The following is a 21,206-nucleotide window of genomic DNA, read 5'->3' on the forward strand; positions in this document are numbered from 1 at the left end:
CTGTTAACAAAGGAGCTTTTTAAATGTAGCAACTCCAAAAGGACAAAGGCTCAGAGGCAGGACTAAGCATGATATAATCAGCAAGGCTAGTATGGCTAGAGTTAGAGGGGAGGAGGAGAGTGATGGGATATGAGGTTGAAAAATGGATGTAATCAAGGTGAGAGGCTGGGGTCTTAGTGTTAACATGATGGAAAGCCACTGAAGGACTTTAAAGGGTGAATGGCCTAATGTGACTTGCAATTTTAAATGATGAAGGAGGGTAGATCAAGTGGGAACACAGAGGCACAGAGCCGGGGAGAGGCTACTACACCTGGTCCAGTTGTGAGATGGTGGGTCCTCAGTCCAAGGGGGAGGGAAGTGGGGAAGAGAAGTGACTTGCATCTGTCAGGGGTTATAGTTGTAAGTTCTAGAAACTGACTCTAGGACCTTGAGGACCAAAGGGAATTTTGGCAGGGGTTGAGAGGACGGGGTATATATATGAAGGCTAAAGAAATAAACTCTATAGATACTTAGGAACTAAAGAAATAAAGGCAGCAAGAACCAGCCAAAGCCATGCCATGAACATAGCACAGGTGCCAGCAGCTCGCCTTTGCCCTTCAAAGCTGCATTCTCCATGTCATCATCTCACTTTGTATATGTTTGCACTTTCCCCGCATCTCTATGTAGTTTTCTTAAGATTGTAAGGCCCCGGCAGGATCATCTGTGTGGCCAGCTCAGTCACAGGGCTGCACCTGAGCTTCCAGGAGAAGGGAGCGGAATTGTTTGCCACCTTTGGGTTCTGCAGAAAGAGGCTGGGGGCTCTGCTTCCCACCATGATTCAGGCTCATGATTTACCCTAAAGGAATTGAGTCCAAACTGAGTAGTTCCAAAAATGGCCAATATCCACTACATGGATGATTGTTTTTCAAGACAGAAAAGTGACCAACACATCATGCTTCTTGCAACTGTGTAGAGTTTATCAAAGAACAAAGACCATAACAATGAGATGGATATTTTTAATAAAGCTAAACATTAGGATTTATGTCCCAAAGTGTCACCTATGTGAACTGGAGGAGCCTGGTGGGCTACAGTCCATGGAGTTGCAGAGTCAGATACCACTGAGCGAGCAGCCAGTCATTTTGAGGGGAGGAAACAGTCCCAGCAAAGTTGAGATGCTCATCAAAGGCCCTAGAACTTTTGATGGCAGAGCCAGAACTATGGCTGAGGACTCCCCAGCTCCCAGGCCTTTTGATCTTGGCCTCTCTCACCAGATACGCGTGTGGAAACCTAGAATCTAAAATATGCCTGAGGTGGCTCAGTGGTAAAGAATCCCTGCCTGCCAATGCAGGGGATGCTAGTTCCATCCCTGGTCTGGGAGGATCCCACAGGGCACCAGAGCAGCTAAGCTCCTGTGCCACAACTACTGAGCCTCTGCTGTAGAGCCCTGGAGCCACTACTACCCACTACTGCCAGTACCCACTTCTACCACGAAGCCCGAGCACCCGAGAGCCTGTGCTCCACAACAAGAGAAGCCACCACAGTGACAAGCCCACATACCACAACTGTAGAGTACCCCTGCTCGCTGCAACTACAGGAAAAAAATGTGAATAGATCAGGGAGAAAATAAGACTGCTCAGTAGAATGACCCTACCATGGCCCTGCCTGCCAGAGCACAGCAAGACCTAGGTTTACCCACAGCCAGTCCCCTCCACCAGGAAGCTTCCACAAGCCTATTATCCTCATCCATCAGAGGACAGACAGAATGAAAATCACAATCACAGAAAACTAACCAAACTGACCACATGGATCATAACCTTGTCTAATTCAGTGAAACTATGAGCCATGCTCATAGATGGACAGGTCATGGTAGAGAGTTCTGAAAAAATGTGATCCACTGGAGAAGGGAATGGCAAACCACAACAGCGTTCTTGCCTTGACAACCCCATGAACAATATGAAAAGGCAAAAAGATATGACACCAAAAGATGACATCCCCAGGCCGGTAGGTGCCCAATATCCTACTGGAGATGAGCAGAGAAATAGCTCAAGAAGCAATGAAGAGGCTGAGCCAAAGAGGAAACAATGCCAAGTTGTGGATGTGTCTGGTGGTGAAAGTAAAGTCCAATTCTGTAAAGAACAATATTGCATAGGAACCTGGAATGTTAGGTCTATGAATCAAGGTAAACTGGATGTACTCAAACAGGAGATGGCAAGTGTGAACATCAACATTTTAGGAAATCAGTGAACTAAAATGGAGTGGAATGGGAAAATTTAATTCAGAGGACCATTGTATCTACTACTATGGGCAGGAATCTCTTAGAAGTAGCCCTCATAGTCAATGAAAGGGTCCAAAGTGCAGTACTTGGGTGCAATCTCAAAAACGACAGAAGGATCTCTGTTTTCAAGGCAAACCATTCAATATCACAGTAATCCAAGTCTATGCCCCAACCATTAATGGCAAAGAAGCTGAAGTTGAACAGTTCTGTGAAGACCTACAAGACCTCCTAGAACTAACAGCAAAAAAAAGATGTCCTTTTCATCATAGGGAACTTGAATGCAAAAGTAGAAAGTCAAGAGATACCTGGAGTAACAGGCATGTTTGACCTTGGAGTACAAAATGAAGCAGGGAAAGGGCTAGCAGAGTTTTGTCAAGAGAATGCAGTGGTCAGAGTAAGCACCCTCTTCCAACAACACAAGAGACAGCTCTACACATGGACATCACCAGATGGTTAATACCAAAATCAGATTGATTATATTCTTTGCAAAGATGGAGAAGCTGTATACAGTCATCAAAAACAAGACCAGAAGCTGACTATGGCTCAGATCATGAACTCCTTACTGCCAAATTCAGACTTAAGTTTAAAGAAAGTAGAGAAAACCACTAGACCATTCAGGTATGACCTAAATCAACCACCTTATGATTATACAGTGGAAGTGAAAAATAGATTCAAGGGATTAGATCTGATAGAGTGCCTGAAGAGCTATGGACTGAAGTTCGTGACATTGTATAGAAGGCTGTGACCAAGACCATCCTCAAGATAAGGAAATGCAAAAAGGCAAAATGGCTGTGTTAAGAGGCCTTACAAATAGCTGAGAAAAGAAGACAAGTGAAAGGCAAAGGAGAAAAGAAAAAATATATCCATCTGAAAGCAGAGTTCCAAAGAATATCAAGGAGAGATAAGAAAGCCTTCCTCAATGAACAATGCAAAGAAATAGAGGAAAACAATAGAATGGGAAAGACTAGAGACCTTTTCAAGAAAATTAGAGATGCCAAGGGAACATTACATGCAAAGATGGGCACAATAAAGGACAGAAATAGTATGGACCTAACAGAAGCAGAAGACATTAAGAAGAGGTGACAAGAATACATAGAAGAACTATACAAAAAAGATCTTAATGACCTGGATAATCACAATGATGTGTGATCACTCACATAGAGCCAGACATCTTGGAGTGCTAAGTCAGGTAGAACTTAGGAAGCATCACTACGAACAAAGCTAGTGGAGGTGATGGAATTCCAGTTGAGATATTTCAAATCCTAAAAGATTGTGCTGTTAAAGTGCTTCACACAGTATGCCAGCAAATATGGAGAGTTCAGCAGTGGCCACAGGACTGGAAAAGGGCAGTTTTCATTCTGATCCCAAAGGAGGGCAATGCCAAAGAAGGTTCAAACTACTACACAATTGCACTCATCTCACACACTAGCAAAGTAATGCTGAAAATTCTGCAAGCCAGGTTTCAACAGTATGTGAACCAAGAACTTGCAGATGTTCAAGCTGGATTTAGAAAAGGCAGAGGAACCAGAGATCAAATTGCCAACACCACTGGATCATCGAAAAAGCAAGAGAGTTCCAGAAAAACAATTACTTTTGCTTTATTTACTATGCTAAAGCTTTTATGTGGATCACAACAAACTAGGGAAAATTCTTAAAGAGTTGGGAATACCAGACCATCTGACCTGCCTCCCAAGAAACCTTGCTTCTTGGTCTGGTATGCAGACCAAGAAGCAACAGTTAGAACAGGAAATGGAACAACGGACTGGTTCCAAATTGGGAAAGGAGTATGTTAAGGCTGTATATTGTCACCCTGCTTATTTAACTTATATTCAGCTTACATCATGGGAAATGCCAGGATGGATGAAGCACGAGCTGGAATTAAGATTGCCAGGAGAAATATTAATAAGCTTAGATAAGCAGATGACACTACGCTTATGGCAGAAAGTGAAGAGGAACTAAAGAATCTCTTGATGAAAGTGAAAGAGGAGAGTGAAAAAGTTGGCTTAAAACTCAATATTCAAAATACTAAGATCATGGCATCCAGCCCCATCACCTCATGGTAAATAGATGGGGAAACAGTGGAAACAGTGACAGACTATTTTCTCGGGCTCCAAAATCACTGCCAATGGTGACTGCAACCATGAAATTAAAAGACGCTTGCTCCTTGGAAGAAAAGCTATGACCAACCTAGACAGCGTATTAAAAAGCAGAGACAGTACTTTGCCAACAAAGGTCCTTCTAGTCAAAGGTATAGTATTTCCAGGAGTCATCTATGGATGTGAGAGTTGGACCATAAAGAAGGCTAAACACTGAAGAACTAATCCTTTTGAACTGTGGTATTGGAGAAGACTTTTGCGAGTCCCTTGGACTGCAAGGAGGTCAAACCAGTCAATCCTAAATGAAATTCATCCTGAACATTCATTGGAAGGACTGATGCTGAAGCTGAAGCTCCAATACTTGGGCCATCCGATGTGAAGAGCCAACTCATTAGAAAAGGCCCTGATTCTGGGAAAGATTGAAGGCAGGAGAAAAGGACGACAGAGGACGAGATGGTTGGATGGCATCACCGACTCAATAGACATGAGTTTGAGCAAGCTCTGGGAGATGGTGAAGGACGGGGAACTCTGGCATACTGCACTCCCTGGGGCTGCAGAGTCAGACACAACTGAGCGACTGAACAACAGCAACAATAACTCAGTAGAATGCATTAAAAAAGGATAGGGGATTTTAATAGCTGATCTGAATCAACAGTGACCTGTGGGTGAAAAAAACAGCATAAATCCCCATAGAAACAAAATCAAAAGAGTTTAGGAACCTAGAACAGAAAGCATACTTGAGGCTCTTGTCCAACTCATCGTTGACTCAGGTTTCTTCAGAGATGATTTTTATGGCTGAACTAAATCATCTTAATGCTCTGACCATCACTGAGCTCCCATTCTTTCTGGGATTATGAGGCTAAAGAATAAAGTTGAAACCTTTCAAGAAGTTAATATATAGTCAGATCTGAATTGGCCAACAAATTTAACCTCAGTCTTAGGGGTTTTTTTAACTGAACTATAGTTGACTTACAATATCACAATAGTTTCAGGTGTGCAACGTAGTGATTCGGCAGTTTTATAGATTATACACCATAAAAAGTTATTATAATATATTGTCTATATCTCCTGGACTGTATATTACAGTCGTGTGACTTATTTTGTAACTGGTAGCTTATACCTCTTAATCCCCTTCACTTGTTCCACTCAGCCTGCCACTCCTCCTCTCTGGTAACTTCTAGTTTGTTCTCTGTGAGTCTGTTTCTGTTTTGGTGTGTGTCAACTTGTCTTGGTTTTTAGATTCCACATATAAGTGAAAGCATACAGTATTTGTCTCTCTCTGTCCGGTTTATTTCTCTAAGCATAATACCCTAAAGGTCCATCTGTGTTGTCACAAATGGCAAGATTTATTTTTTTTCCTGATGAATGTTCCAATGTGTGTATATATGTAAATATATTTTTCATCCATTTTTTAACCCATTCATCTGTTGATTGGAAGCCCTTAGGTTGCACCCATATCTTGGCTATCATAAATAATGCTGCTGTGAACATTGGGGTGAATACATCTTTTCTAATTAGTGTTTTCTTTGGCAGCTAGGAGTGGAATTGCAGGATTGTATCCAATTTAAAAAGTGGGCAGAGGACCTGAAGAGTATTTTTCCAAAGAAGACGTGCAGAGAACCATGCATGTGCAGCCACATGAAAAGACGCTCAACCTCATGAATCATCAGGGGAAGCAAATCAAAACCATAATGTGACATCATCTCATACCTGTCAGGATAGTTATTGTGGAAAAAAAAGAAACAAGAAATAACAAGAATGGCAAGGATGTGGGAAAAAAGGGAACCTTAGAACAGTGTTGGTGGGAATGTAAATTAGTATAGACACTATGGAAAACAGTATGAAGGTTCCCCCAAAATTAAACATAGATCTATCTAAGTCTTAGGTTAAAGAGGACCCAAACTGGTAGTTATTATAAGACCTAAAGGAGATAATACACAGAAATTAAGGTCTAGTGCCTAGCATGTAGTAAGTTTTCAATAAATGTCAGTTGTTGCTTTCACAAAGAATGTTTTATGGTTGGTAATAGTTATTTGTGTCTCAGAATTTGACCAACATAGACCAATGAATACAGCCATTGAGTATGGGCATTTAACACATCCAATTAATGTGTTAATTGAGTTGAAATATCTCCTTAGACTTGCCTAGGGAAAGAAATGGAGATTTGGAAAACAAACAAAGGAAAGAACCTGAATGACCCAATGGTAATGCATTTCTCACCTCAGTAGAAGGGTCTCTTTGAATTGACGGGTTATTACTCAAAATTTATTTATCAAAATCATTGTTTCTGTGATTCTAACACAACTGATAGAAATCCTGCAAACATCCCAATAGGATGTAGCCACAATTAAATGTATGTTGTATGCATGGGCATTGACCTTGGCTCTGGGTCATATCCTATCAATTTCCACCTGACCTTTTCAACCAGCTACCTAGAAATCTATAATGAAATAATCATAAACAAAATTCACATTATGCCCTTCCATGTTCTCTTCATACCGTATTTTATGAGAATTTTAGCAGACAAAATGGAAAAGCGATTGTTAAATTTGATGCAACAAGGAATATTTTATAGAGGGAAAATGTGCCTAATTATAGCAAAAGCAGAATATTGACAGCAGAATTCATCATATTCATTGACTGTCATGTATATTATTTATACATCCTGCTCGATACTTTATACAAATAAATCCTTAACTTTTGTAAGAGTTGGACAATACTTGTCTTACTCAATCTGGCACTTCAGTTTTTCATTAAAGAGAAAAATTAATCAATAGACTAACTGGAAAAGAAAGCAGTAGGCAAGTTTTTGAGCTTGACAGCAGCAGACATTCTAGGAGAATATGAAATAACAATGCATTAAATTGTAAGCCACAGCTCCAGAAAGTATATACATCTTCCCACAACAACAACAAAAAATGTTTTTTAATAAGCCACCAGCAAAGGCACACTTGACTTAGCTGTATTTTCTGTTGGCTATCATGTAAACTATCTTTAATATCAAGTTTCTTTTTATCGTCTACATTCAGACATTCAAGCAGGGCTTATACTCTTCTCTGCAGGGCACTTTGATGGAATCAATAAATTGGATTTCCAGCACTGGTAAGGAGAAATTAGATCTAGGAAAGAATGTTTTCCTATTCAGCTCCATGTCAGAGATTCAGCAGAAGGAAGCTTTTTGTTTTATTTTGTTTGTTTTAATGTTTCCAGTGAACAATAATGAGTTTTACCTGACTTTAATTTATTTATCTCTGAACTATAGCTTTCCTCTATTATTTTGGTCACTGGCTTCTTAATGACTACTCTTTTGTCCTAAATATAATGATTGAGTTCTTTCTTTTTTCATTTACCCATTCATTCATTCAGTAAAGATTTGAGGACAAAATGATAAGGGAGTATGCTGTGGGCTGGAGAGGCATAGACTAGACCCTACCTTCCAACAGTTCTTAAAAAGTGAATTAAACAGTTTAAAATTAAACACTGTACTCATGATTTTATTCCTTCTGGACCTATTATCATTGTTTTAGTCATTGAGTGGTCCTGTGGGCTGGGAGTCTGAAGCCATGTTTGTAGTGTCAGATCTGTTATTGCTCTTCCCTAAGACCTTAGATAAATCAATGCACTCATCTAGACTTCAGCATTTCCATCTCTGAAATAAGTAGGTGGGATAAGAAAGTCTCAAAAATCTCTTACACTCCAAGATTTCAAATCCATTTATATTTCTAGTGCTAATCTTATATAGGACTTCTCCAAATCTTCCCAGCTAGGGAGTGGAAAGGTGAGACTGAAAAGTAAGCCTCCTGACATTACTTACCAAGCCAGAGGCAACATCTTGATAGGGAGCTGGTTAAATACAGCCACAGACCTAAGTTATTGATGTGGAAGGTTATCTTGCTGGCTTGTTTGTTTAGTTGCATTGATAGTATGTAAATATGGGATATTTAATAAAACATGGATTCATGGCTTCTCATGCAAAATAAGAATCTAGAAACACTGAGTTACATTCCCATGTGTCAATAATTATCAGGAGATAATCAGCAATGACCCCTTCAAGTGATCTATTTGGGCAAGTTTGCTGTAGTCCTCACTACTCTATATTCTTACACAGAGCTTTTGTTCCTCTCTTGTTACGTACCTGGTCTTTAAGGCAATGAGTCTGGCAAACCCTATGCTGCTGCTACTACTGCTAAGTCTCTTCAGTCGTGTCCGACTCTGTGCAACCCCGTAGACGGCAGCCCACCAGGCTCCCCCGTCCCTGGGATTCTCCAGGCAAGAACACTGGAGTGGGTTGCCATTTCCTTCTCCAATGCATGAAAGTGAAAAGTGAAAGTGAAGTCTCTCAGTCATGTCCGACTCTTAGCGACCCCATGGACTGCAGCCTTCCAGGCTCCTCCGTCCATGGGATTTTCCAGGCAAGAGTACTGGAGTGGGGTGCCATTGCCTTCTCCATGGCAAACCCTATACTAAACCGTAAATGGATACGTGAGTTTGTGTGTGTGTGAGTGTGTGGGAGTGAGGAGGAAGGGCATATATTTTCATATGGGATTTACAACTAAGTCTGAAATAAGAAAAGAACTAGAGGGGGAAAGCACAGATAGGTTTTATCTCCACCTAAAAAGTAATTAACGTTTTGGACTTAACATCTTTGAATCAACAGAACAGAAATGAAAATGCCATTCAGAACTTAGTTATCATTTAAATTACTCATCAGCTTAGCTTTATAGATGTTTCTGCTTTGTTTCATCCAATCCAATAACCACAATACATATACAGATATTTTCAGATAAAACCCACACTATAAAGGTAGACAACTTGATTTTGAGAAATGGTAGACTTCCCATTGTTTGAAATTGTTTTCTTTAATGTCTGCCTTTGTTACAATGATCACATAGCTACAGTGATCATTTTCAATCTCCTTAAATACTTCAAACAGATTATCTTGCTACCAGCTCAGGTTAGTAGTTAATTAAAGAAGGAAACAAAGAAAATGTTCTCATCTCATTTTAGTTTGACAATTCTTTTTTGTTGTTTTTTAAGTGCAAGCCATGTTCTTTATAGTTTTTATTAAGTATTTCACTACTGGTTGGTGTCAACGTAACTTAGTATTTGTTTTCTTTTGGACTTTTATCTTTTTTTTTCTCAGTGGAAAATAAAGTAGTTAATTAAGTGTTCATATGCATTTCCCTGATGGCTCAGTTGGTAAAAAGTCTGCCTGCAATACAGGAGACTGTAGGCAATGCAGGAGCCCATGTTTGATCCCTGGGTTGGGAAGATCCCCTGGAGGAGGGAATAGCAACCTACTTCAGTATTCTTGCCTGTGAAATCCCATGGGCAGAGGAACCTGGCGGGCTACAGTCCATGGGGTCACAGCAGATAGACACAACTTAGCAACTAAACCACCACCAACCATTAAAGATATAGAGTGTGTTTAGGAGAAGAAATCACTTTCTTCACATTGGAATTTGCTTCCTTCTGGACATTTTTCTTCATTGTTTGAATTAAACAGACAATCATTAATTACACTTTATTCTTCTTATGTATTTTTTGACCTCTCTCAATTAAAAAAAAAAGTATTTCTCACCTTATTCTCCACCACTGTACCCAATGTCCCAGTGATGTTTAGTCTTACCTGTCTTTGAGTCCACTAAACAGATTAAGATTAAAAGATTATCAGTTAGCAGACTGACTTTTTTGTTGTTGTAACAATTTGTTTGATAAAGAACGGACATAGGGAAGGCACAAATAGTCCAGAGTTTCTTTCTATCCAAGGGGGAAAAAAATAAGGCAAGAAAACCCCACTATCCATGTGTAGATCAGTCATTTGAATTCAGTGTAATCTTTCTCAAGATTATGATTTCCACTCTGATGTTGAGAATTTCTACAAATATTATGTAAGGTCTTAAAATATCCTTGGTCTTTCCTCTGACAGCTTGTTGTTCTGCATCATTTACTGCTTTCAAACAATGTTTTTTAAAGAGACGGCAGTTTTTCTAAGGAAAAGTGACAGTACATGTAAGACTTTTTTCCCTTATCTGTAGATAAGAAAGGTATAATTTTGAGATTTTTTTTTTCCTCTAGCATCTGAAAGATGAGTTGCTCACAATACGCAATCATATGGCTCTAGACAAATAAAAAACGGAGAAGGCAATGGCACCCCACTCCAGTACTTTTGCCTAGAAAATCCCATGGACGGAGGAGCCTGGTAGGCTACAGTCCATGGGGTCGCTAGAGTCGGACACGACTGAGCGACTTCACTTTCACTTTTCACTTTCATGCATTGGAGAAGGAAATGGCAACCCACTCCAGTGTTCTTGCCTGGAGAATCCCAGGGATGGGAAGCCTGGTGGGCTGCCGTCTATGGGGTCGCACAGAGTCGGACACGACTGAAGCGATGCAGCAGTAGCAGCAGCAGCAGCAGACAAATAATTTCACACACATAGGAGACTCAAGCTGACTGGAGAAAAGACATTGGTGACATCTCATGAAAAAGTGTATGATGCATAATTCAAGCATATGAGGACATTGAAAAGAATTCTGGAAAATATGACTATTTCTATTTAACTTTTACTGAGCAATCCTGCTTTTCCTCTCTTTAACATTTTGTTTGCTCTTCCCTTCACCATCATGAAGAAAAATTTCTGAACAAATCAAGATGTACTGGCCATGGGGGAGGGGCGGGGAATGTTCTCAGGCCTTCATTTCTGACCGTTCTGGTATTTAATTTCAAAGGATACTTTTTTCTTTCAAAGTAAAACTGAAAAAAAAAAAGTACCAAAAGCCCCCCAAATCATCAAGATAATTGATAAAAATATAATGTATAAGAAAAGTAAATAAATGCATAGAATCAATATGATTTCCAACATATTAAGTATTGAGAGTTTTATTTGGTACAAAGGACCTATGTTTAGACCTAATTTTTATATAATATTCTGTCTAGTTAATTAATGGTACTAGCTTTTTCACTGTATTATTCAACAAGCTAGATTATATAAGTGAATATTTGTTAAAGTCATGTTTTTAAGTTAAATTCTGACAATTCCTATCGATTCTGTTTCCAAAACCATCAAACATTTATTTATTTATTTATTTATTTATTTGAATGTGGCAGTGCTGGTATTGATGCAAGATCGGTATGACTGCAAAATACATTCTTTTAACTACTTAATTTCAGTGACTCTCGAGCTGTTTTGTCAAGTTGTTTCTTTTTTTAAATTTCAGCTTTATCAAGGTATACAAATTGTAAGACATTTGAAGTGTACATATTGGTGACTTGATATACATATCAAGTTGATTAACACACCCATCTCCCTACATATTTATCTTTGTGTGTGTGTGTGAGAACATTTAAGTTCCACTATCTTAGCTAATTTCAATTACACAGTTCAGTGCTATCAACTATAGTCACCATGCTTTGCATTAGATCCTCACACCTTATTTATCTTATAGCTGACAGTTTGTACCCTTTTACCAACCTCTATCTCCCCTACACCCAGCCCCTGGCAACCTCTTTTCTACTCTGTGTTTTTATGAGTTTGACTTTTCTAAAGAGTCCACAGATGAGTGATACCAGGCAGCATTTGTCTTTCTCCGTCTGGCTTATTTAACTTGGCATAATACCCTCAAGCTTTGTCCATGTTGTCACAAATGGCAAGATTTCCTTCCTTCTCACAGTTGAATTTTATAAATACATAATATATATATGTATATACATATATATAATCTTTATCCAGTCATTTGTAAAGCTTTCTGATTTTAATGGGTACATATTTTATTTATATTTTCTTGTCTATAGATAGATATAATGAAATAATCTTTGGAATTTGATTGATGAAGACAGTGACTGCATGTAACTGAGAATGGTCTCTATTCTGGATATCAGTGCGGATCAGATACACTCACTAAAGGCAAGCTTCCAGCTTCTTTAGTACCTACCAACCTTTCAGATCCCTGTGAATTGTACTCTATCTGTCTACCTGGCTTCCTTCCTACCAATATTTATTGAGCACCTACTGTGAGCTAGGATGTGAACAAAACAAAGCCCTTACATTCATGAAACTCAGTCCAGTGGAGAGAGAGACTTAAAATACATAAATACATATATGATGCCTCGTAAGATGTTTGATTTTTTTTTAATGAAGCTTAATGATAAAAATAATGAGAGGAGTTGTTAGATAACTTATGAAAGATTTCTTATTGGTCATAAAAAGGGAAAATAGAGATTGATACCAGGAAATGTAAAAAGATGAGGGAAAGAAAACACCTTTTCTCAACTGTATAAAAATGTCAAAATGAAGGAAAATATTGCATTGTAGATGGTATGGAAAAGTACCTCCAGAGCATCTTTTTCATGAATGTGGATTCAAGCAAAATTATAAGTAGTGTATGTTCAACAGTTCATTTAACAAAATTACTAAGGGCCTATTTTGTATCAGGCACTGTCCAAGGCCCTGGAAACACAGCCATAAACAAAACTGAGCCCTTTGCTTTAGTGCAGATTACTGTGCACAGCTGCTCAGGCTGTGGAGTGCACAATTTTCAGGGGCACATCCACATAGACCATGATGTGCGCTCCCTAGGGTTGTGAACCCCAGCAGTTCTGATCTAACTGAAGCAAATATGCTAGTGAGAGGAAGACAAAGCATAAACAAACAATATCACATGGAAGTGCTTTGGGGAAAAAATAAAGCAAGACAAGAGAGATAAAAAGATTTAGGAGCTATTTCAGATTTTGTGATCAGAGCAAGCATCTCTGATAAGATGGTATTTGGGAGGAGCCACTAGGATGTCTGGGGGTGGGGGCAAGTACTCTAGGGAGAAAGCACAGATTTTCAAGGCAAAAAGGTTTGTTCCAGGAATGTCCAGGAACCTGGCGTGGCTCAACCAAAGTCAGTGAGGAGGATCAAGGTAGGAGGCAAAGATGGAGTTGTACAGGAAGCTGGGGCCAAGGGGAAGACTTTGTGAGGCCAATGGAAAGACTTTGTGTTCTTTTCTGAAAATGATGGAAAACAATTATCAACCTTTGAACAGAGGCATGATTTGATCTGATTCATGTACTGTCAGAATTATTCTGGCTTCTCCTCTAGCAAAGACTGCAGAGGTACCAGAGCAGAAACCAAGAGACCATAACAATAGCAGACCATTGAAACAATACCTATGAGAGATGTCCATGGCTACGACCACAAGAGATCATGAATGGTTGAATTCTCAAACATTTGAAGGGAACAGTAGGATTTGCTAATGTGTTAGAGATCGAACGTAAGAGACAGGGAGGAGCCAAGCATGACTATAAGGTTTTTCTCTTGAGCAACTCAAAAATATGAAGCTTTATTTACTGAGATGTCTGAAGGAAGTCAGAAGTCCTGATTCAGATGTAGTGATTTTGAGATGCCTGTTAGAAGTTCAAGTGCCAGTGTTAAATAAGCAGTTGGAAATGTGAATATTGGAACTGAAGATACAAGTTTAGAGTTGCTGTCATATAGTTAATATAAAGTCTGGAGACTAGACAAAATCAACTAGAGTAATTGTTCCCAATGCTGGCTGTGCATTGCAGTCACCTGGGGAGCTTTCAGAAAGTATGCGGACTGAGTCCTGTCCCAGACTAATTAAATCAAAACCTCTCAGGGTGACGCCAAGGCATCAATATTTTTAAAAAGCTTCCCAAGTGATTCTAAAAACCAGCTGAGGCTGAGAACCATTGACCCACAGAGCCAATGAAGAGAGGAAGGGATGCATAGGAACTAAGCCTGGAAGGACTCTGAACTTCATAAATCAAGAACATGAGAAGGGACACAGCACAGGAGCCAAACACCAAGTGAAATATAGAGCAGAGGTCAGAAAGCTAAATTATTTGTAAAGAGATAGCAAAGTTTTGTTTTTGTGTGTGTGTGTGTTTTTTTTTTGGCTTTGTTGAAGACTTGTTACCCTTATGAATTCTGCTGGTGTAGCATGAGAGCAGTCTTAGTATGTAAATGAATGAAGATGTTTGTGTGCCAATAAAACTTTATTTACAAGAGCAGCTGTTGGGCCACATTTGGCCCATGGACAGTAGTTTGCCAGCCTCAGATGAAGGGCACCACAGGATTATTTTAGTGGTCTCCAAGTCAGATTACAACCATGTGCTGGTGAGGTGAGCATAAACAAGGAGCCCTTATGGCATGGATCTCCTCTTTAGGGACACTCGTGAACTTGTCAAAGCCATTGGAAGAGCCGTCTCTGGAGAATGTGGACACTCATTTAAATATTTCTATCGCTTTTCATTGAATCTGTTATGTCTAATGTAATGCGTATAGGTTGGAATTCAATAATAGGTTTGCATTTTTATAGTCTTACAATAAGCTTTTTTTTCAAATAAGACAGAACAAAATGAGAAAATACATAATCCAAAGTGGATCTATGAACTCACTGGTTAGTTTTTTTCCCTTTAATGTTGGATATACTGATACTTTCAACATGGAGTGAGGGTGCATTATTCTCTCAAGAGCTCCCGTTTGGTGTTTCCCTGGAGAAGCTGAATTATTCTTCTCACTACACTTGCTAAAATGAGGCAGAATGTATTTCATCTTACAGTGGCTCAGATGGTAAAGAATCTGCCTGCAGTGCAGGAGACCTGGGTTTGATTCCTCAGTTGGGAAGATCCCTTGGTGAAGGTAACCCACTCCAGTATTCTAGCCTGGAGAGTTCCATAGACAGAGGAGCCTGGCAGGCTATAGTCCATGGGATCGCAAAGATTCAGACACAACTAAATGACTTTTGCTTTCATAGCTTGTCCCAAACACACAGGGGTAAACATGTATTACCAATGTTGGAACCAGAAGTCTCTGGAAAATTGTGATGAACCCATTGAAAATAAAGCTTCCTACACAAGGAAAAAATCACAAAGGAAGTGATTTTTTTGGTGACCCAGAGTGCTGCTTTAACTTGGTTAGTGATGAAACCATAATGATAATCCTGGTAATTTATAGCTTCCTGGGACCTCTAACTCAAATACTTCAAAGGGTTTTGGAAACCCAAACAAGCTTTATCATACCTCTGTGGTTAAAAAGCATATGACCTACCAAGACATGAGGGAAACAGCAACAAGGCTAGCAAATAATGATAGTAAGTCATCAGAGAAAAGGACAGGCAGAAGCAAATTCTAGGAGCAGAATTTCAGATATCTGGCCAACCCTAGACACAACTGAGGTGCCATGTCCTTGTGAGTGCTAGAATTCCATAGGTGGTCTGGACTCCTGCACAATTGTGGTCATGAGAGGGATCCTTACATAGTAAGGCTACCACAACAATTGACTAAGTAAAAGTATGCAAAGCAGGTAATCTAGTCACCACTCTTCGAAAATATGCAGGTGGATCACATCAAAGAAGGCTTGGATTCCAAATCAACCAGCATTTGTTGAGTACCTACTGTGTGTGCCAGCCTTAGTTGGGTTGTACTACTCAATGTTGGTATTAAAGCAAAATGGGGGAGAGGACTTCCTGTTATGGGGAAGAGAGAGTAGCCCCACTCCATCCAGGCTCTCCCTGCAACTAAAAATCCCTGATATACATAATAAAGAGCATAAAAGACTCTGAAAAGTGGAAAGAAGAAGGCAGACTGCTTAGGAATCTTGACAATAGAGGAATGACAGAGCACTCAGTTCCCTAGGCTTCAGGGCTTTTCAGAAGTCTTCATCTCTGCACCACCAACTGGTATAGACAAAAAAGCTTCAAGAGAAGCCCATGGTCCCCAACCAAAGGATGAGAGAAAGAGTAGACTAACAACAGAAAACTATTTTGGTAATGCCCCCGTTACACCAACCAAAATCCAATTGAACAAATCCACCCTCCCCAAGCCCAACCCATCCCAGGGCCCAAGCAAGGGGCATCTGATTGCCCCACCCCAGTAGGGAAGGTAAGGACAAGTAGGAGGCTGTTTTGCCTTCCCTTGACTGGCATGGTGGAAGTAGGCTACTCAAATTCCTCTGCCAGGTGCTTTCAACAACCCAAGCAGGGAGCCTATTTCTGATCATTATCATTATAGACTATCTTTCCCATTCTTGAGCTTCATATAAATGGAACCGTACAGAGTGTGTTCTTTTGTGTGGCAAAACGTTTTTGAGATTTATCTAAGTAGTTGTGTGTATCAGTACCTATCTCTGTGTTTTAGCGAATAGTATTTCATTATACGGATAGACAAAATTTGTTTATTCTCCTTCCTCTTGATGGACATTTGCTTTGTTTCCAGTTTGGGGCTACTATTAAAATCTACTATGAACATTCCTGTACAATCTTTGTATGGACGGGACTGACTTTGATTTGATCATATGCACAGCATTCCAGCTGTATATCAGTGTCCTGGGTGTTTGCACTTACAGTAACCATATCTGTTAACTATGACCAGATAATTCTTAAATTTTATATCATTTCATGCTGTTTAAAATCAAGCTTGAAAGGGAGAAAAAGAATGGGAGAATTACTCGCAACACGCCAGGCCTCCCTGTCCATCACCAACTCCCGGAGTTCACTCAGACTCATGTCCATCGAGTCAGTGATGCCATCCAGCCATCTCATCCTCTGTCTTCCCTTTCTCCTCCTGCCCCCAATCCCTCCCAGCATCAGAGTCTTTTCCAATGAGTCAACTCTTCGCATGAGATGGCCAAAGTACTGGAGTTTCAGCTTTAGCATCATTCCTTCCAAAGAAATCCCAGGGCTGATCTCGTTCAGAACGGACTTGTTTGATCTCCTTGCAGTCCAAGGGACTCTCAAGAGTTTTCTCCAACACCACAGTTCAAAAGCATCAATTCTTCAATTCTTCGGTGCTCAGCCTTCTTCACAATAGAGATTTATATTTCATTTAACCGACCCACTTACTAAATCTAATTAAGTAGCAACCTGTTACGATGAATGGAGTTCAATCCTTGCTGCTGATGTGCTCACAGCCAAGTTTCTTGATAGTATAAAACTTAATAATTTGATTTGAGGGAATTATTTAATTTGAGGGAGTTTGGGGATTGAAGAATTCTCAGTCTTTGCATATTCTTGTATGAAGCTTTTCTGAAGTTGGAAGTGATGAAATTTCATGCAGAGCAAGAAAATGGATAAGCTCTTAAGATCAACAAACCAGAGGGAATGATAAGAATTGAAACAGTCTCCATTCTTGGAAAAGCACAAGTTGATGTAATGTGATGGGTAGAATGTCAATTCATCTTGATTTACTGGCAATTTGTAAGATTTCTCTTCTCTCCTCCATGATAGAAAGATAGAAAGTGGTAGGTGAGTCATTTTCAAAATAGACTCAGTGACATAGAGAACCTATTTCTCATAACAATTTAGCATCTACTGTACTTTGCCATAATTTAAAAGCTAATCCTTGCAAAAATGTCTTTTGAAAAGAAATGAGAATGCCTGGCAACTGTGATTCAAGAAGGAAAAAAGACTTTTAAACACATATTAGGGAAGTGAATCCCAGTAATAGCGTTATCCCAATTTCTGTCTTCATTCACAATTTTCAGTCACATCCCTGCACCCAACCCCTCCCTAGGAACCCGTTACACTTCCATTATGGCTAATGTACTAGATTCAGAGTTTGCCTAGCATTTCTCAGAGGCTTAGTACATATTTCCATCTACAGTGATACTGAAGGTCCTGCAGGAGACAGAAGGCCTCCTGCTAGATGCTGTTAAGTGCTAATCATTTTTATTACAGAAGATATGGTTCAGCAGTGAAAGTCCCACAGAAAGGAGCCTAAGCACAATGAGCAGCATCTCTAAAGCCTTCAGTCTGATTAGGCTGATTCTCAAGGGATCCCTGAAGGAAGAATTTGAATTATCTTGTTTCTGAGAAACTCTTGTGGACTCAAGTCCTCAACTGCTTTTTTCTGACCTTCACAATATGCTTTTCTGTTGATATTATGGATCTCTGTGTGGTACATTCACTTGAAGTACAATAAAGTCATGATCAACTAAATTAAATAGTGGTTGCTTCCTTCTCATACATCCTGCAAATTGCCTTTTGCCTATTAACTAGTAAGGTTTCCCTTTCTTTTTGCATGGCTTTGCAGTTTGGGAGATCTCTCTGGGTCCTCTCCGTACTCTGCTTCTTTATTCTGCTTCTGGACTATCACCTCACATGATTTTTTTGCTTCATTATTTGGTAGGAAAGAAAATTCCCCCATTGTCACAGTGGAAAAGGTATCTCATATCAGACAGGAATACAGATGCCATTTCTTCCTGTGTAAAACCTTTATATAACACTTGGCCAAACCCCTTAGAATCATAGCGATCTTTTTTATAATGTATGTTCAGTCATTTTTTAATCTACCCATGAAGGTATGACATGGTAGTAAGTTCCCAAAGCTCTCAAGTTGGTCACAGATACTGTAACTGATTCTTTCTTTGAAATCTCACGTACCTATCAAGTTTGTTGTTACTTGCGGTAGGACTTCTCTTAAAACCTCTTTTCTAAGCCAAGTGTAGTTTGCCTCTCTTCAAAGTCAAGTGTAGTTTAAAAGCCACTAGCCTGACATTCAATTCCAAGTGCCAAAGCCAGATACCGCTATTCTAGGCTGGAAGAATCTCCTACCTTCTTTTCACTTGTAACATCTAACAACAGATAGACCGATGCAAACCTCAAACAGAACCTAGAATTCAGAGAGCCCTACAATGTTCTGTCCTCTTCTGCCTACCAAGCTTGAGATCAGGACCTGCACGGCTCCTAAAGAGTGCAACTCAGGACCAAGCACTTCATTCCTGGCTCTGATTGGTGACTGTTTCTATTATATATCCATTGTTTTCCCAGATAGAAATGCATACTTTTATTTCTACCATGTGTCAGTTACTATTGATCTATTTATAAGACAAACACTATACCTGTCTTCACAGAGCTTACATTCTGGTGGGAGTGGAAGACTACAATAAATAATAATTCAACAATAAGACTTCTGGATTGCAATAAGTGCTATGACAAAAATAAACAGGGTGACCTGATAGAAGATATTGGCAGAGCCCCTACTATAAATAAAGTATGTGTTGTTTTGAGGCGCAAATTTAAAGGCTAACACTGTACAGGTAAGTGTCTATTGTTATGTTATTGACATAGTCTGATATTTGGGCACTCATCAAACAGTTACCAGGAAACAGATGATACAGTTAAATGGAGATATTGGGGAGAGACCACAGAGTTGTGAGTGGGATTCAGGAAAACCAAGGAGGGTTAGTGATGCTCCCTGTACCGCATCTAGGTATGAAGGCACAAGGAGAGGGAGCAGGTCTTGGAACTTAGAATGAGTTGTGATAGTTGTAAGAGAGATGCTCAACAGAAGTTATGGCTTTAATATTTAATAAACAACCACAACTGGATCATGTCCAGGAAGATATAAAGACTCCAAACTCACTCTCCTCTTTTTCAGCTTTCCCCCATGTCCCATAATTAGTGAAATCCAGCCAGAAGTCAAAGGGGCAGGGCATCATAGGTGTTGCAGTCCATGGAGATCAGCCTCCCAGAGCACAAAGCCAAGTGGAGAAGAATGGAAATATATATGGAGGACCAATGGAAAATAATCATGAGGTAGAACGAGCCTGTTGGATGTTGTTAGATTGCGATCTGACATTGTTGAAGCATCAATTAAAGGAAATAGCCAGCAGAAGAGGAAAGAAAACAAGCACAACTAATGCCCACCATAAAACTGTCCTGGGAAGTCAAAATTTTCATGCTGTAGGACCACCAAGACTGTCTGCCTTACAAGAAGATACAGTAATCTTTGTAACTCAGCAACTGAAGCCTTTCCCATGAAGTGTTATTCTACAGCAAATCCTGTTATAATGAGACTGCACTGTGCAATATTTTAGAAAAATCAAGGCATCCTGACAATTACCATAACAGCAAGAATTCTAAATAAGAGGGCACCAACCATTGAATGACTGAAACATTCAAGATGACAAGCTTTGGTGGCTTAAGCTCTGGTTTATCTCGGATAAAATGAAAATTGCTTCCTGACTGGTCTTGCATAAATTTGGATTGCAGATAATAAGTGACAAGATGAATTTTCCTTTCCAATCAAATCACTTGTCACCCTTTAGTCCCTCTTCAATTACTTGTTCTATCTTTAGCATTCAAGAAATATTTCTATTTATATACCAAATTGTGGGAAACTATTTTGGGACTAGGTTAGAATTTTCTTTTCCTGACCTTTTGGTATCCTCTGAATTTCAAAGTCATACATTTATGGCTTGCGTGCATGTATGCTCAGTCACTCAGTCGTGTCTGACTCTTTGCGACCCCCTGGACTGTAGCCTGCCAGGCTCCTACATCCATGGGTTTTCCCAGGGAAGAATACTGGAGTGGGTTGCTATTTACTCCTGCAGGGGACATTTATGGCCCATTTCAATTCAAATAAACTCCACTGCTTGTAAACATTTATTGAATGTTTATTCTGTTTAGACAGGAAAAATTGCTCCTAATTCATCCAACACAGATCATACTTCTGTGAATTTTGTGTTTATAGCCCTATATCAGTTTACGTATATTTCTCTTTATTCACTGTTACTCTAACAATTAATACTTGAATTTCTTTCCTTGTGTATATTGGTATAGCATCACCACCTATTTGCCTGGCTTCTTGATTAATGTGTTTCTCTTGGTCACTAGCTGGAGCACCTTAGAGTCATCCATACACTTTTTCCATAGGTTTCCCAGAGGTTTTGCCAACATACATTGACTGTGACTGGCTTACTCACAGTGATTATTAAAAATAATAAGAGTGATGGTGGCATTGCAGACTAGCATGGTTGAGATCTTGCAAGTTGGATCTGCCCATGTTATGACTCCACTGTGCTAGGTACCATGGAGACACAAAGATGAGCCTCATGCAGTTCCCAAATTCA

The 21,206-nt window shown here is 39.6% G+C and overlaps 1 long non-coding RNA gene across 1 annotated transcript in view; it reads left to right on the forward strand.

The window, feature by feature from the left end:
• The window catches only part of LOC139178700 (uncharacterized), a 67,692-nt gene extending 46,874 nt beyond the window's left edge, over positions 1 to 20,818 (forward strand). The window contains exons 3-4 of the long non-coding RNA XR_011563186.1: positions 19,206 to 19,391; positions 19,733 to 20,818. This is a non-coding gene — a long non-coding RNA (uncharacterized lncRNA). The remainder of the gene's footprint in view (positions 1 to 19,205; positions 19,392 to 19,732) is intronic.
• Positions 20,819 to 21,206: the final 388 nt, after the last annotated feature.

Source organism: Bos indicus, chromosome 22 (genome assembly GCF_029378745.1).
Source record: "Bos indicus isolate NIAB-ARS_2022 breed Sahiwal x Tharparkar chromosome 22, NIAB-ARS_B.indTharparkar_mat_pri_1.0, whole genome shotgun sequence".
Lineage (NCBI taxonomy): Eukaryota > Metazoa > Chordata > Mammalia > Artiodactyla > Bovidae > Bos > Bos indicus.